This window comes from Schistocerca americana, chromosome 3, assembly GCF_021461395.2.
Source record: "Schistocerca americana isolate TAMUIC-IGC-003095 chromosome 3, iqSchAmer2.1, whole genome shotgun sequence".
In the NCBI taxonomy this organism is placed as follows: domain Eukaryota; kingdom Metazoa; phylum Arthropoda; class Insecta; order Orthoptera; family Acrididae; genus Schistocerca; species Schistocerca americana.
In genome coordinates, this window is record NC_060121.1 from 833,637,626 (window position 1) to 833,652,973 (window position 15,348).

The 15,348-nt window shown below is 42.6% G+C and overlaps 1 non-coding gene across 1 annotated transcript; it reads left to right on the top strand.

The window, feature by feature from the left end:
* The first annotated feature begins 7,688 nt into the window (after window positions 1-7,688).
* Window positions 7,689-7,763, top strand: Trnat-ugu. The gene has a single exon. It is a non-coding gene; the product is annotated as a tRNA-Thr (tRNA).
* The last annotated feature ends 7,585 nt before the right edge of the window (window positions 7,764-15,348 follow it).

A 15,348-nucleotide genomic window follows, 5' to 3' on the forward strand; every position in this document is an offset into this window, starting at 1 on the left:
CATCCATGCCCGAGGCAGTATTCGAACCTGCGACCGTAGCGGTAGCGCGGTTCCAGACTGAAGCGCCTACAACTGCACGGCCACAACGGCCGGCTGGACCGAACTGTGCCGTAAGTAACACTCAGCGTTAGGATACATCAGGACCTATTTTCAATCTTGCGGAAGAGTATAGGTCCATGAGGTCTGCAGTCTCTAGCGGCGCTTGAGTCGCTTCCTCGTGGACAGACAAGAGTATGGCCTTCTATCTACCAGAAAATTGTCCTCTCTGTGTCGGGCATCTTCAATGCACTGGTGTGATGTTGGCTGCCCACACCACAGGCTTGAAGCCTTGGTTTAGTGCATCCCAATTACAGTCGACAAATAAATGGCTGAATAGCAGAAGAGGCACCACATATCCAAGTTAGGTAAAAGGGTTAGTCATATGATAGGAAACAATCGCATATCGCAACACAACCCTTTAATACTTCACCATTATCTAGACGAAATAAACTGAATTTATTTCTTCCACAGGGGACCGATGACTTCGCAGTTTGGTCTCTTCCCCCCTCCTTTACCACCAACCAACCAATCAACTTCTTCCATTCATGATGGTTCTGAGGTCTCTCATAAATAAATGAATACGTAATGCACTTTCGTAAGGTTTCCATTTTCCATTGTGCCCTACTTTTGAGCAAATGGAGGTCACAGATCGAGCTAGGCCGTATCTGCTAACGTTTACAAAGTAGGCTCTGTGTTATTTAGAGGTTCTTGTTTCAGGATCAGTCTTGTCAGTCGAAACAACGTTGATATAAGTACATGTCATTTAACGAGTGCTATCCAAATTCATCTTCATCAGAGAATGGACTAGCGATTGGTCAGCTATCGTGTACCGTAATGGCCCCTAAGGGCATTTTTGAATCCGTCGGCCTACCATGTTTCGTAAACAGACGGTTGTGTCTACTAAATATATTCTGCAACATCAGAAACACGATTTAGAACTATCCCACGTATGGTACATGTATGTTAAATCGAATGCTCCGTCATTTCTAGGGGCGTTGTTTACATAGACACAATTCGAACCCGACGAACCGAAATTCGTGCAGTTGGTGGCTACAGCACGATTCCTTGTAAACAATGAGTATAAGACCGTCTGTTACAAAATATCATTCTGCTCATAATCTCGATAGCGAAAGAGAGTCATAGAAAGGTAGTTCAGCAACACCGTCACAATCCTTTAGTAAGCGAGTTCTATTCCAGATTGAGGCATAATTTAATTTTCTAATTTCAGCTGCTCAATAATTTTCAGCATATGCTATATCTGAAACGTTACACATCCTAATGCTATAGTTTTCTTAACGTCAAATGGAGCAGTTATTGGTGAGACATAGCAGCTAAATTCATGATAACTAATTAATAAGTTTAAAATGAAGTACCTGAAGTAGGACAGAAACAAGTAAGAAACATATCAAAACAGAGATGTGAACGTACGTACTATTTTCAGTAAGAGCGATCGGTTGTAATATTTTACATACACTATCAGTGGCAGCATGTCTTTTACAAAACGTAAATTGTTTTCAGAGCAGATGTTCAAACAGACCTTCCGCCATTGTTAGATCTAAAGCGAACTATACCATGCTTAAGACTAACAACACTCTGTTCAACATGCTGAAAAACCGATATTTCCGAGTCTGTCTTCATGACAAAACGGACACGTCATATAAACTTAAGAACAGCCTACCACATGGATCTGTCCTGGCCACACTACTGTTCAACCTGTACATAAGTGACATGCCAGAATCTATATCTAGGAAGTTCAGCTATTCTGACGATACCGTCATTGCGTATCAAAGTAAGCACCTGGAGGAGGGAGAAAATATGCTCACACAAGACCTTAGAGTACTCGATGACTATTACAGAAATTGGAGATTGTACCCTAAGCCTACGAAAACTGATTTGACAGATTTCCACCACAATAACCGATTAGCAAACCAGCCACTAAACGTCACCTTCTGTAACAAATTAGTTAAAAACCACCCTCATCTTAAGTATCTTGGAATCACACTGGACCGATCACTTACGTAAAGGATTCACCTCACATCACTAGGAGAAAAGTTAAAGACCGGGAACAACAATATCCGGAAACTAGCTGCAACTTCCTGGGGTGCACAAGCTGACACTCTCCGAGCAGCGACCTTATCTCTCATACATCCTGTGGCTGAGTACTGCACATCTCTCTGGTACAGGAGTGTGCATGCCAGTAAGGTTGACGTTCAGCTGGATGACACCATGAGAACTGTAACGGACACCCTGAGATCAACCCCACTGCCTTGGCTTTCTGCTCTCAGTAGCATCGTCCCACCACATTTAAGACGACAAGAAGAAGCGGCCCGTGAACGGGAAAAGATTGATAATAAAATGCTTCCCCAAAGGCTACCCTCAGTAATACTGCTCAATCCACCCTGCAAGCGTCTCAAATCAAGAAAACCATTCTGGACAGCTCGAGAACCCGAACCATTCGAGACTGATGACGTGTGGAAGGAGAAATGGTAAAACGACACCAGCATACTTCGCCGTGTCCTCGAAGACGCAACATGCACGCCAGGCTTCCAACTATCTAGAAGAACCTGGTGTGTGCTCACCAGAATCCGATGTGGACATGGAAGAACTAAGTACTTCACGTACAAATTGGGACTCTCAGACTCCCCAATGTGCGACTGTGGAGCAGCTGAACAGTCTGTTGAACTCATTGTAGAGGAATGTTCCAATGGAGGCTGGAAGGACATAATCAACGCTTCCCCAACAGCACTGGATTGGATAGATACTCTGGATATCAGTTTGTGATATAATTACTGACCGTAACTTTTGTACATTCCTTTTGTTATGTATAAATATTTCTTTTGTATTGTGTAAATATAGCTCTAAATTGCATGTGTATTTCACCAAAAACTCCCGAGCGATGCGCTGGATCATATTTCTATGAACTATTAGTAACATAGTTGCATCCATAATTATGCAAGGGTACCGTGGAAGAGCACTACCATTTCTTCCACATTCACTGGTGACCAGAATAAACGTTGGTTTATTGGTGCAGTTGTCGTGCGAAACTATACGCATAGGCAATGTGGCTGTGTCATCTCCATGGTTTCGGAAAAACTACTTACGATAAAAGAAGCAATGATAGATTAAAAAAGAGAGTGGTGAAGTATGCTTTTAATTTTACTTTGGGTAAATGGGCGTAACTGAAGGACAGAGGAGCAAATTCCAACAATGGACCGGCAAGGGTGAAGTGAGTCGAAGAGAATACTGCAAACGTTTGAAAAAATACGTCTTTAAACGTCGATTAACTGAAATAATAGTATTCTCATTTCTGTGTCAATTGTCAGCTGGAGAAGCTCGCAATCACTTGCAGTTGCTGAATACGTGTGGGAAATATATAAATAAGTCATGAAGTCCTTCTTCCCCATCTCTCTATCCGTCTCCTCTTCGCCCTCCATCTCTTCGTCCATCACCTCCCCTTCCCATCTCAATGTCCACCTGCTCCTCACCGCAATACTCTCTGTCTCCCCCTCACTCAATTCTCTATCCATCTATTCGTTCCCCCTCTCTCCCACAATTTTATTCCTCTCTTTGTCTCTCTCCTTTTCCTCTCTTTCTGTGACATCGATCTTATTTTTTGTTATTGTAAGCGAAACGGTGATTCAGTAAAGACGTCATTTAAAATGAATGGGTACAATGGTTGCGGTCATCAGTGCGGGGGTACAGGAGAGACTGGGTAGAATTGCTAATAGTTGTGTTCTAATCATAAATACAATATTCCCCTTTCCTATTAACACTAATTACGTCGAAGGAAACTGCTGTGTACACAATTTTTTTTTTTTTTTGAAATGATATATAGGGAGAGAGAATATGTGTGCAAGGAACAAACCGTCTAATGGTTTAAATGCCCTGGTTCAAATCAAATGGCTCTGAGCACTATGGGACGTAACTGCTGAGGTCATCAGTCCCCTAGAACTTAGAACTACTTAAACTTAACGAACCTAAGGACATCACACACAACCATGCCCGAGGCAGGATTCGAACCTGCGATCGTAGCGATCGTGCGGTTCCAGACTGTAGCGCCTACAACAGCTCGGGCACCCCGGCCGGCTAAATGCCCTGGTATCTATGTACAAACTGACTACTGGAAAGAAAACGGAACAACACATTTTCAGATCACAGCATTTTCTTTCTTGCCGTTGGTTTTAATAGAAAATCTGTAAATTGTTCTTTAAAAATATATGTATGTGCTATTCCGTCTGAATTTAAGTAGAGTATCATGTAAGTATTAAAAATATACATCCTATGCCGCTAGAATACCATTAACTTTAAAAAATATACAGCCGGTGTCGCTCCAGCTATTTATCAGAGCATCGTGTAAAGAGAACTTTTCGAGATTTTTGCTAACAACGTTTTAACTCTGTGCATGACATCTACATTAAAGAAATATGTAGACTATGTCCATAAGAAAATATAACAGCGTATCATGTAAAATTTCAACTAAATATGTCAAGAAGCAACATTCCCTCCTTATGTCTTAACATATGAGTATATACCCTTTATGTTGGAAAATATGTAACCTGTGTCTGTCAGAGTGTTTGTCAAAGTATTGTATAAACATTTGTAGTAAATCGATCAAGAACGTATCGAGACTTTTGATAACGTTTCCCCTTTATGTTGTGGATATACACTGATGAGCCCACCCATTTTGACTATCTGCGTAATAGCTTGATTGGAACGGAATACATCACAGATTCAACATATCACAGATCCCACAGTTTGTTGGTGGGTTTGTGGAAGTATGCGGCAGCAGATGTCTGTTTGAAGATAATGCAATGCGCGTAAATAATGGGCCGCAGATTTGCGAACTCGGCGATGGCGCCCGCTAGCGACCCAGATGGATTCCACAGAATTTACATCAGGCTTATTTGGTCACCCATACATAAAGGTGAGTTTACTATAATGCTTTTCACACCACAGTAGTTCCGTTCTGGCTCCGAGACACCGACAGTTATACAGATGAAGGATAACATCGCCGTTGGGGAAGATTTCAAGCATGAAGGGATGCAGGTGGTTCGCAGCTGTCAGATTGTCTTCGATTATTACCACAGATTCCACGCAATCGCAGGACAGTGGCTCCCCTAGGATAATACTACTGCAACCAGCCTGTGTCCATGGTGCGCTGCACGTTTCGAGCAACAGCTCACCTCGTTGATGGCATTTGTGCAGACAACCGTCGATCTAATGTAGCAAAAATGTGATTCACCACAAGAGCCGATGCTTTTCCAGTGATCAATGTCCTTCTACCTCGTTCTGTAGATGCTCACCATCAGCTCCACCGTTTCCGAGTTACACGTTCACAGGCTTTGCGTAATAATAATTTGTCTTTTGACCAAATCTCTAATCGCCGTGGATTTCCAGATTTGCAGTCCATGTCGTCGCTTGGCTGGTCCCTACTCGTCTCTGCTGCGCTTACATACTTTTAATACGGCGTTACGTGCCCGCAACGTCACCAGAGGCATCCATACTCGCCGTGGACAGTGGTAGTGATGTTTTGGCTAATCAGTGTACATTTATATAGCATACATAGAAACAATCAAGTACATGGTCAACTACTTCTCGAGATTTTGGGTGACAATGTTAATCAATGACTTATCTTCATACACTAAGTGTAGATGTATATATATTTAAAAAACTATATGGGCTGTGTCTGCCCACATATTTACTAGAGCTTTCTGTGAAAATTTGAAGGAAATCGGTCGAAAAAATATATGATATTTTTTCTAACAACGTTTCCAAACGTATATTACCTACAGAATGTATTATATATAACAAAAATATACCCTATGTCCATCAAAATATTTATTAGAGCATCTTGTAAAAACAAGGTTACCGGTCAGCAAGTTTCCGAGATTTCTGGTAAGAATCTTACTCAGTTATGTAGTATATATCCAGTAATATAACATATATATTAAAATGCGTTCGCCAGCCGTTGTGGCCGAGCGGTTCTAGGCGCTTTAGTCCAGAACCGCGCTGATGCTACAGTCACAGGTTCTAATCCTGCCTCGAGTGTGAATGTGTGTAATGTCCTTATGTTAGTTAGGTTTAAATCGTTCTAATTCTTGGGGATTGATGACCTCAGCTGTTAAGTCACAATAGTGCTTAGAGCCATTTGAATCATTAAAATGAATTCATCAGAAAGTTTATGTAATGTATCGTGTAACAATTTGAAGTAAATCGGTTAAGGACTTTCGAGTTTTTTGCTGACTACATTTGTCCTTGATATAGTACATATTTATGTAGTACTTCAATTAAAAATATCTAACCTGTGTCTCTCCCAACCTTTATTAGAGAATCGTGCAAAAATTTGACGTAAATCGGTGAATAACTTTTGGAGAATTTTGCTAACAGCGTTTCTCCTTTATGTAGTGGGTATAAATTTATGTGTCATATTTATTTTTGACATATCAGCACGTGATCTTCTGTACTTTCATTAAAGTAACGAGAAAAAATTGGAGAGAACAGGTCTTAAACTTTTTGAGAATTTTGGTAGCAACGTTAGAAACAACTTGCCTTGATACAGAAGTAAATATTTTTTACTAATATTTGTATACCATGTATATTAAAAATATGTATCCTACGTCTGTCCGAATCCTTATTAGAGTGTCACGCAAAAATTTCAAGTAAATCGCTCAAGAAATTTTCGAGATTTTTGCTAAACACCTTTCCCTTTTATAAAGTGTGTATGTATTTATATGCTAATTAAATGGACACCCTAGCTGCAAACAGGCGTTGATGTACTTCATTGGGGACATTTTGAAAATGTGTACCCCGACCGGGACTCGAACCCAGGATCTCCTGCTTACATGACAGACGCTCTATCCATCTGAGCCACCGCGGACACAGAGGATAGTGCGTCTGCAGGGACTTATCCCTTGCACGCTCCCCGTGAGATCCACATTCCCAACATTTCCACACCACTACATTTGTAGTGCACCTAATAGATGTTTGCCCATCATACTCATCACTCGTGGCAGATTTATCTACCAAGTCCCGTACGAGTTCGGGCATAGTGTGTGCGTTCGCACAAGAAGGTCAATGGCCGGGAAGCAAAAGATGGACAAACATGTATTAGGTGCACTACAGATGTAGTAGTGTGGATATGTTGGGAATGTAGATCTCACGGGGAGCGTGCAAGGGATAAGTCCCTGCAGACGCACAATCCTCTGTGCCCCCGGTGGCTGAGATGGATAGAGCGTCTGCCATGTAAGCAGGAGATCCCGGGTTCGAGTCCCGGTCGGAGCACACATTTTCAATATGTCCCCAGTGAAGTACATCAACGCCTGTTTGCAGCTAGGGTGTCCATTTCATTATCATTTCATTTCTAGCAAAGCTGAATGGTCATCCAAGGTAACTGTTCTTTTGGGAACAGATACTACCGTCATATATACTTAAAATATGGCTTACCGGCTATTGACCTTCTTGTGAGAACGCTATGCCCGCTATGCCCGAACTCGTACGGGACTTGGGAGATTAATGTGTCACGAGTAATGAGTATGATGGGCAAACATCTATTTGGTGCACTACAAATGTAGTGGTTTGGAAATGTTGGGAATGTGGATCTCACGTGGAGCGTGCAAGGGATAAGTCCCTGCAGACGCACTATCCTCTGTGCCCGCGGTGGCTCAGATGGATAGAGCGTCTGCCATGTAAGCAGGAGATCCCGGGTTCGAGTCCCGGTCGGGGTTCACATTTTCAACATGTCCCCAATGAACTACATCAACGCCTGTTTGCAGCTAGGGTGTCCATTTAATTATCATTTCATTTCTAGCAAAGCTACATGGTCATCCACGGTAACTGTTCTTTCGGGAACAGATATTACCGTCATATATATTTATATGCAACACTCATTAAACAATATGAGTCCTGCATCCATCCGAATGGATGTAAAACGGTTAAGAACTTTTCAAAATTTTTGGTAGCAGCGTTAAATTGCAACATGTCATTCTGTAGTAGTACAGATAATTGAACAATTCTTGTATAGGACCTACTGTAATAGTTGTATAATGATTAAGAAACCAGATACTATATCATGCAGTGTGACAGTGGAAAAAAACTCAAAATCGTACGCCTTCCCACGACATCGAACTATCGAATAGCCTAAGGCAAGACTCTGCCCACTGAACTAAATGAGCAGCACAGCTACGCAGTATTTGAAACAGAGAATTGTCGTACACAAGTTTACAGTTTTATTAAGTAGCGTTTCCTTGACGTCCACTTTCTACCGAAAATATGCACGGAAATAAATTTTATAACATACTTCTTTGGGCTGTTAGTTTTCAAATAATCATAGTGTGGAATCTGTTGAGCGTTATTTCGGTCCACTCTGTATACTGATTCAGTGAACCAACTCTGAATGGTAATGCAGTAATTCTACACGATACTGTCACATAACACAACTAGGGATGTAGCAGTGGTAAAGAGAGAGAGAGAAAGAGAGAAAGAGAGAGAGAGAGAAACAACAACAAAACAAACAAAATATGTTTCGTAATTCAGCACACTTAATTAATAAAAACATGGGAACACATTTTAATATTTTCGGTGTTAAATAACGACAATGAAGAGTTTGATGCGAACGTAGCTCATATTGTTATTCAATTTAGCTGTGACGGAGGTTTGAAGATTGTAGCTGACGTTGGACCTGTCGGAATTATCAAGTAATTATGACATCGTGGGGTAAATATAGTCTCTAGCCCCGCGATTAGAAACAGGTCTTTCGTCGATCCATCTGGTGTAGGCGCCGGTATTCTCGCACGGCAATATCTTAATCCTTAATGCGGATCAACAGTAAACGCATATGAGCCCCTCGAGCAGTGACTGAGCGTTTTGTTACCTTGACAGCAGTAGACGGGTTCCTTCTAAGATCGCTTGGTGTGGTCTCGACCTATCTGCGCAGGGGCAGTCCTCTATTTTCTCCGTCTTGGGGCGCTAAAATTCTTTGCCTGCCATCCATTGCCAATAGATGTCACAGAATGCTTTACGGACGTGTCGAAAAGTGGAAAATGGTCACAATTTCACACGACAGCCTCTTGCGTATTCAATAATATTATGAACTTCTGTACACAAATTTCTTTGCTGTACTACGATTTGCGTCGTGTAGATGTTTACTGTTGATTTTATGGGAGCGGTAACAAGTTGCTTGATCCCTCATACCGGTTACGAAGCCACCGTGGTTATCAATTCAGAGAAATTAATCATCATGCAGAGCTTTACCAACAATTGTTCATCCCACGCACAGTTCACGGATGGAAAAGGGAAATTAAACTGGCAAAACTGTAAAGTTGATTGCAGATGTAGATGTATGCGCACAGTCAGAAAAGGGAGAGAGTATAAAACTAATTTCCCGTCGCTCAAACCTTGTCTTAAGTGATCTACATAACTGTTGTACCGTACTTAGTGAGTCTCCTCTTCCATTTATATAACGGAAGAAGTTTTGTCTCTTAGCTGAGTCTACAATACCGTCTCCTACTATTACATTCCAGCTCTCCATTATTATCAGTTTCTCATCTCCCGACACTTACTAAGTTTCCTATCCCATGTCATATTCTGTATCTCTTCAACTTATGTCTGTAAGGTTGGCGTGTATACTTGAACTATGGTTGCTGATATTCGTTAGCTGTTGATTTCGATGAAAACAATCCTCCCACTGAACAATTCACACTAACCCACTCTTTGCCTTACCTTCCTATTCATAAGAAATCCTATTCCAACTATACCACTTTCCGCTGCTGTTTATAAAATCCTGTCTTCATGTGACCAGAAATCTTCTTTCCGTTTCATTTTACTGACTGTCATCAAATCTCGGCTAAGCCTTTGGATTTCATTTTTCCGATTTTCTTCCTTTCCTTCTCGCACATTGCACTCTGATTTGTAGAATTGCAACCTTTCGTTGGTTATTCGATATCTTTCTAATTGTAACATCCGAACTGGGAGTCCCCTCCAGAAGATTTGAATGGGGCTCTCGTCTGTAATCTTTTGTCAATGAAGATATCATCAAGACACTTTTCTAAATAATGATCACCGTTCATGTGGGTACACATGCGAGTAATGTATGAACCTCTATCAGCTCCTCGTTACCTTTGGAAAGGCCGCTGAAGGAATGAATTTAACCCTGTAACACCCCTTTAACACTGTGGTCATTATGGAAGGATTTATTGTGAAAATACCGAAATGGTGTGTTTGTTTTCGAGCAAAATACTGCTTTCCATGATATACATCATACAAAAATCTGTGAAATTCGTGTTCAGCTGTCCAGAATTCTGGTACTTCAGATTTTCATTTGTTTACAGTAGTTCACAATGAAATAGGAAGTGGGGCACCATAAACTACGCCCTGGAGGGTTATACATACATCAAAAAAGTTTTGCATCACCTCGGTTCCGAGAGTTACGGAACCAGTACAGAAAATTGGAATAAAGATCAACATAAACATCATTTCCTTCCCATTTTATTTCTCATGCAAAACACATATTGCATGTTGTACTACCATATAGCGAGACCTTCAGAGGGGGCGCTCCAGACTGCTGTACACACCGGTACCTCTAACACCCAGTAGCACGTCTTCTTACATTGATGCATCCGTCGTGGTCTACTATCCACAAGTTCATCAAGGCACTGTTGGTCTACATTGTCCCGTCATCAACGGTGATTCGGCGTAGATCTCTCAGCGTGGTTGGTGGGTCCCGTCGTCCATAAATAGCCCTTTTCAATCTATCCCAGGCATGTTCGATAGGCTTCATGTCTGGAGAACATGCTGGTCACTCGAGTCGAGCGATATCGTTATCCTGAAGGAATTCATTCAAAAGATGTGTCCGATGGGAGCGAAAATTGTCGTTCATGAAGACGAATGCCTCGCTAATATGCTGCCGATGTGGTTGCACTATAGGTCGAAGGATGGCATTCACGTATCGTAGAGCCGTTACGGCGCCTTTCATGATTACCAGTGGCGTACGTCGGCCGTACATAATGCCACCCCAAAACAGAAGGGAACCTCCAACTTGCTGCACTCGCTGGACAGTCTGTAAGGCGTTCAGCCTGACTGGGTTGCTTCCAAACAAGTATCCGATGATTATCTGACTGACATATGCGACATATGGGACGCTCATCGGTGAAGAGATCATGATGTCAATCCTGAGCGGTCCATTCGGCATGTTGTTGGGCCCATCTGTACAGCGCTGATGGTGTCATGGTTGCAAAGATGGACCTCGGCATGGACGTCGGGAGTGAAGTTGCCTATCATGCAGACTACTCCGCACGGTTGGAGTCGTAACACGACGTCCTGTGGCTGCACTAAAAGTATTATTCAACATGATAGCGTTGCTGTCTGGGTTTCTCCGAGCCATATTACGTAGGTAGCGGTCATGCACTGTAGTAGTAGCCCTTGGGCGGCCCGAGCGAGGCATGTCATCGACAGTTCCTGTCTCTCTGTATCTCCTCCATGTGGGAACAACATCGCTTTGGTTCACTCATACGAGGTGAAACGGGAACTATTTTTCTTCCCTGTACGTACGACATGCAATGCACGTCATATGACTATTTCTCTTGGTACTTGTAACGTAAAATGAAAATACGCCTTCAGGTCATTCTCGGTCATTATGCAACAAAATCTTTCGTACACTAAAAGCTTTGTTCATAAAATGAACAAACCTCTACACAATAAATTAATGATCCACACCAGTATTTATATTGATGTTCACTGCTACCGTAAAGGTTTGAGCAATTCGTACTCTGTATTTCAAAATGAGGTCTGAAAGCGAGATTGAGGCGTAAATAACAGTAACATTATTAACTGATCACACGAAGTCCTGCATGACATCACAGCACAGATATAACCTAATGAATGTTCCACCAGTACATTACCTATATCTCTGTATAACCTACAAGACTCCCCATATGTATGTCTTGCCTTATAGCGCAGCTTTTTCATATATTTCTAGCTGTCGCCCATGCTGCAAACAAAATGATGGATGGGAAGGTACGGAGCTGCGCTATGGTACGGCGTAGCAGACCCTCAATCACGTGGAGAATATTTTTCTGCATCAGTCGTAGAAGGTGCCTCCACCAGTGAAGAGACGGGTATATTATGGAACGTGCCGGATTTTCTGTCTGAATGAAGATGTATAAGGTAAGAAATTATCTCCGGAGGACGTCGAGGTGTAATGTCGAGGGACATCTTTACCAAACACATCACAGAAAAAGATGAAAATTTGAAATCTGGAAAGAACCTCGTCATATAAAACAACGCCTATCTTTATAATTGTTAAATTAGTAACTTTTACTACCATTAGTTATCTGTGGCACTATGAATGGGATTTAGAAGCCAAGATAACCTAAAACAAATTTGCAGAGTCATGAAAACAGTGGTCCTCGTACGATAAGATAAACTTTAAGAAAGAATCAGTCGATACTCATTCGTGTGGTGTGATACTGACTACCATATCGTTACACCTTGTCTAATGAGTTATTCTGTTTGTCTCTAACAGTCCAATATATAATTTGCTTATTTGCTTATTCTAGTCTTTGCCTGACTACTAGTATCCATCTTTCATCTTCGTTATTCAGTTTCCTGGTGTTCAGTTACAACGAAACAGATAATAAATCCACTTCTTTCCCATTACTGGAAAAATATACCTTATCATGTTTATATTAAGCCACTGCAGCGTGCCATGCTGAATGGGCGCCATCTTGTTGAACTTTCTGGAATCATCTTGCGATCCACAACCTCAATGTGTGTCTCGGATACCAGGCGCTGGATTCCCATCTCAGAAGATACTGGTACTAAGCGGCTATACTTGACATATTGTTAGGTTTCATGTCCAGTCAAGGTAAGTGAACGGGAGCTGTTTTACCGATTGTCGTTGGCTGTACAACGTGCGCAAGAAGTACACAAAAGTGCCAAAGAAACTGGTATAGGCATGTATATTCAAATACAGAGATATGTAAACAGGCAGAATACGACGCTGCTGTCGGCAACGCCTATATAAGACAAAAAGTGACTGGCGCAGTTGTTAGATCGGTTACTGCTGCTTCAATAGCAGGTTATCAAGATTTAAATGAGTTTGATCTTGGTGTTATCGACGCACGAGCGATGGGACGTTGTATCTCCGAGGAAGCGATGAAGCGGCGATTTTCCCGTACGACCATTTCACGAAAGTACCGCGAATATCAGGAATCCGGTAAAACGTAAAATTACCGACATCGCTACTACCGGAAAAAGATTCTGCAAGAACAGGACCAACGACGACTGAACTGCAACCCTTGTCTATACTGCTGCAGATTTCAATGCTGGACCATCAACAAGTGTAAGCGTGCTAAGCATTCAACGAAACATCATTGGCATGGGCTTTGGGAGCCGAAAGCCCACTCGTGTATTCTTTATGACTGCACCACACAAACCTTTACGCGTCGCCTCGGTCCGTCAACACCGACATTGAACTGTTGATGACTGGAGACATGTTGGCAGGTCGGACGAGTTTCGTTTCAAATTGTATCGAGCGGATGGACGTGTACGGGTATGGGGACAATTTAATGATTCCGGGGGCCCTGCATGTCAACAGGGAACTATAAAAGGTGGTGGAGGCTGTCTAATGGTGTGGGGCGTGTGCTGTTAGTGACATGGGACCCCTGATACGTGTAAATACGACTCTGACAGGTGACAGGTACGTAATCATTCTGTCTGACAACCTGCTTCCATTCATGTCCATTGTGCATTCCGACGGCTTTGGGCAATTCCAGCAGGACAATGCGACTCCACACACGTCCAGAATTGCTACAGAATGGCTCCAGGAACACTCTTCTCAGTTGAAACACATTCGCTGGCCATCAAACTCCGCAGACACGAACATTATTTAGCATATCTGGGATGCCATACAAGCTGATGTTCAAAGGCGATCTCCATCCCCTTGTACTCTTACGGTTTTATCGACAGCCCTGCAGGATTCATGGAGTTGATTCCCTCCTCCATCACTGCCTCAGACATTAGTCGATTCCATGCCACGTCGTGTTGCGGCACTTTTGCGTTCTCACTGGAGCCCTTCACAATGTTAGGCATATGTACCAATTTCTTTGGCTCTTCAGTGTTTGTGACTTTTTCGGAACCCCATAAATGCCTCCCACTGCGACGCATAAGTTTGAAAGTTGGCACAAAGGTGCCGGCAACCTTCCTCTGCAACGACTCTCATGCATGGCGCCATGAGACGTCACTCTCTGGCTCGCCAACGCTTCAGCTTGAAAGATGCCGACAGATGCGAAAAATATGACACACTTAAGAAGTTCATGTGAGGTGTAAGGAGTGTTAATGACGCAAAATTTCTTACAAATTTCACCAAAATTGAGTCCAATACTATCGTGAACGAATCACACGATGAGAGGTAGCACATTGCCTCTTGCCAACGTTTAAGCTCTTCTTTTAATGCCTTTGCGATGGATTTAATAAGCGCCACACCGAGCACTGAAGTCACGCACTTTTTAATGGGTGTCCGAGGAAAACATTCAAGGCACACCATCGCTCAATGTTGACACGAAAGCTCTTATAAGATGGCATAAAGGGTGTCGATTAAAGCACCCCATTCCTTGGGGCTTTGATTCCCACACATAACAAGATCAGAAACGACACAGTGCGATGAGGAACATATGTTCTTGACAAATTCGACATTGCTGACACACCCCAGACGATTCATCCCTATTGTTAAGACATTGTGAGGCTGCTACCCCATTAACGTGACCCGACCACTTAGGGGGCTCTGGTATACAGGGTAGAACCACTTGGGAGTTTTCAAAGCAATTAGACCAAATTTGAACTTGATCCGAAGCAGCAAACTGTGTTTATTCTTTGTCAACCCTCATGTTTGGCGCTCTCCTCCTTTGGCGTGAGCACACAGGGGTGCCACCTCAAGATGTGCGAGGATGAGACAGCAAAAAATGTGTTATTCTAAGACAACTGAATCCGACACTACCTTCGGTGCCCCCTATGCAACTATCTACATCTACATCTACATCCATACTTCGGAAGCCACCTGAGGGTGTGTGTCGGAGGGTACCCTGAGTACCTCTATCGGTTCTCCCTTCTATTCCAGTCTCGTATTGTTCGTGGAAAGAAGGATTGTCGGTATGCTTCTGTGTGGGTTCTAATCTCTCTGATTTTATCCTCATGGTCTCTTCGCGAGATATACGTAGGAGGGAGCAACATACTGCTTGACTATTCGGTGATGGTATGTTCTCGAAACTTTAACAAAAGCCCGTACCGAGCTACTGAGCGACTCTCCTGCAGAGTCTT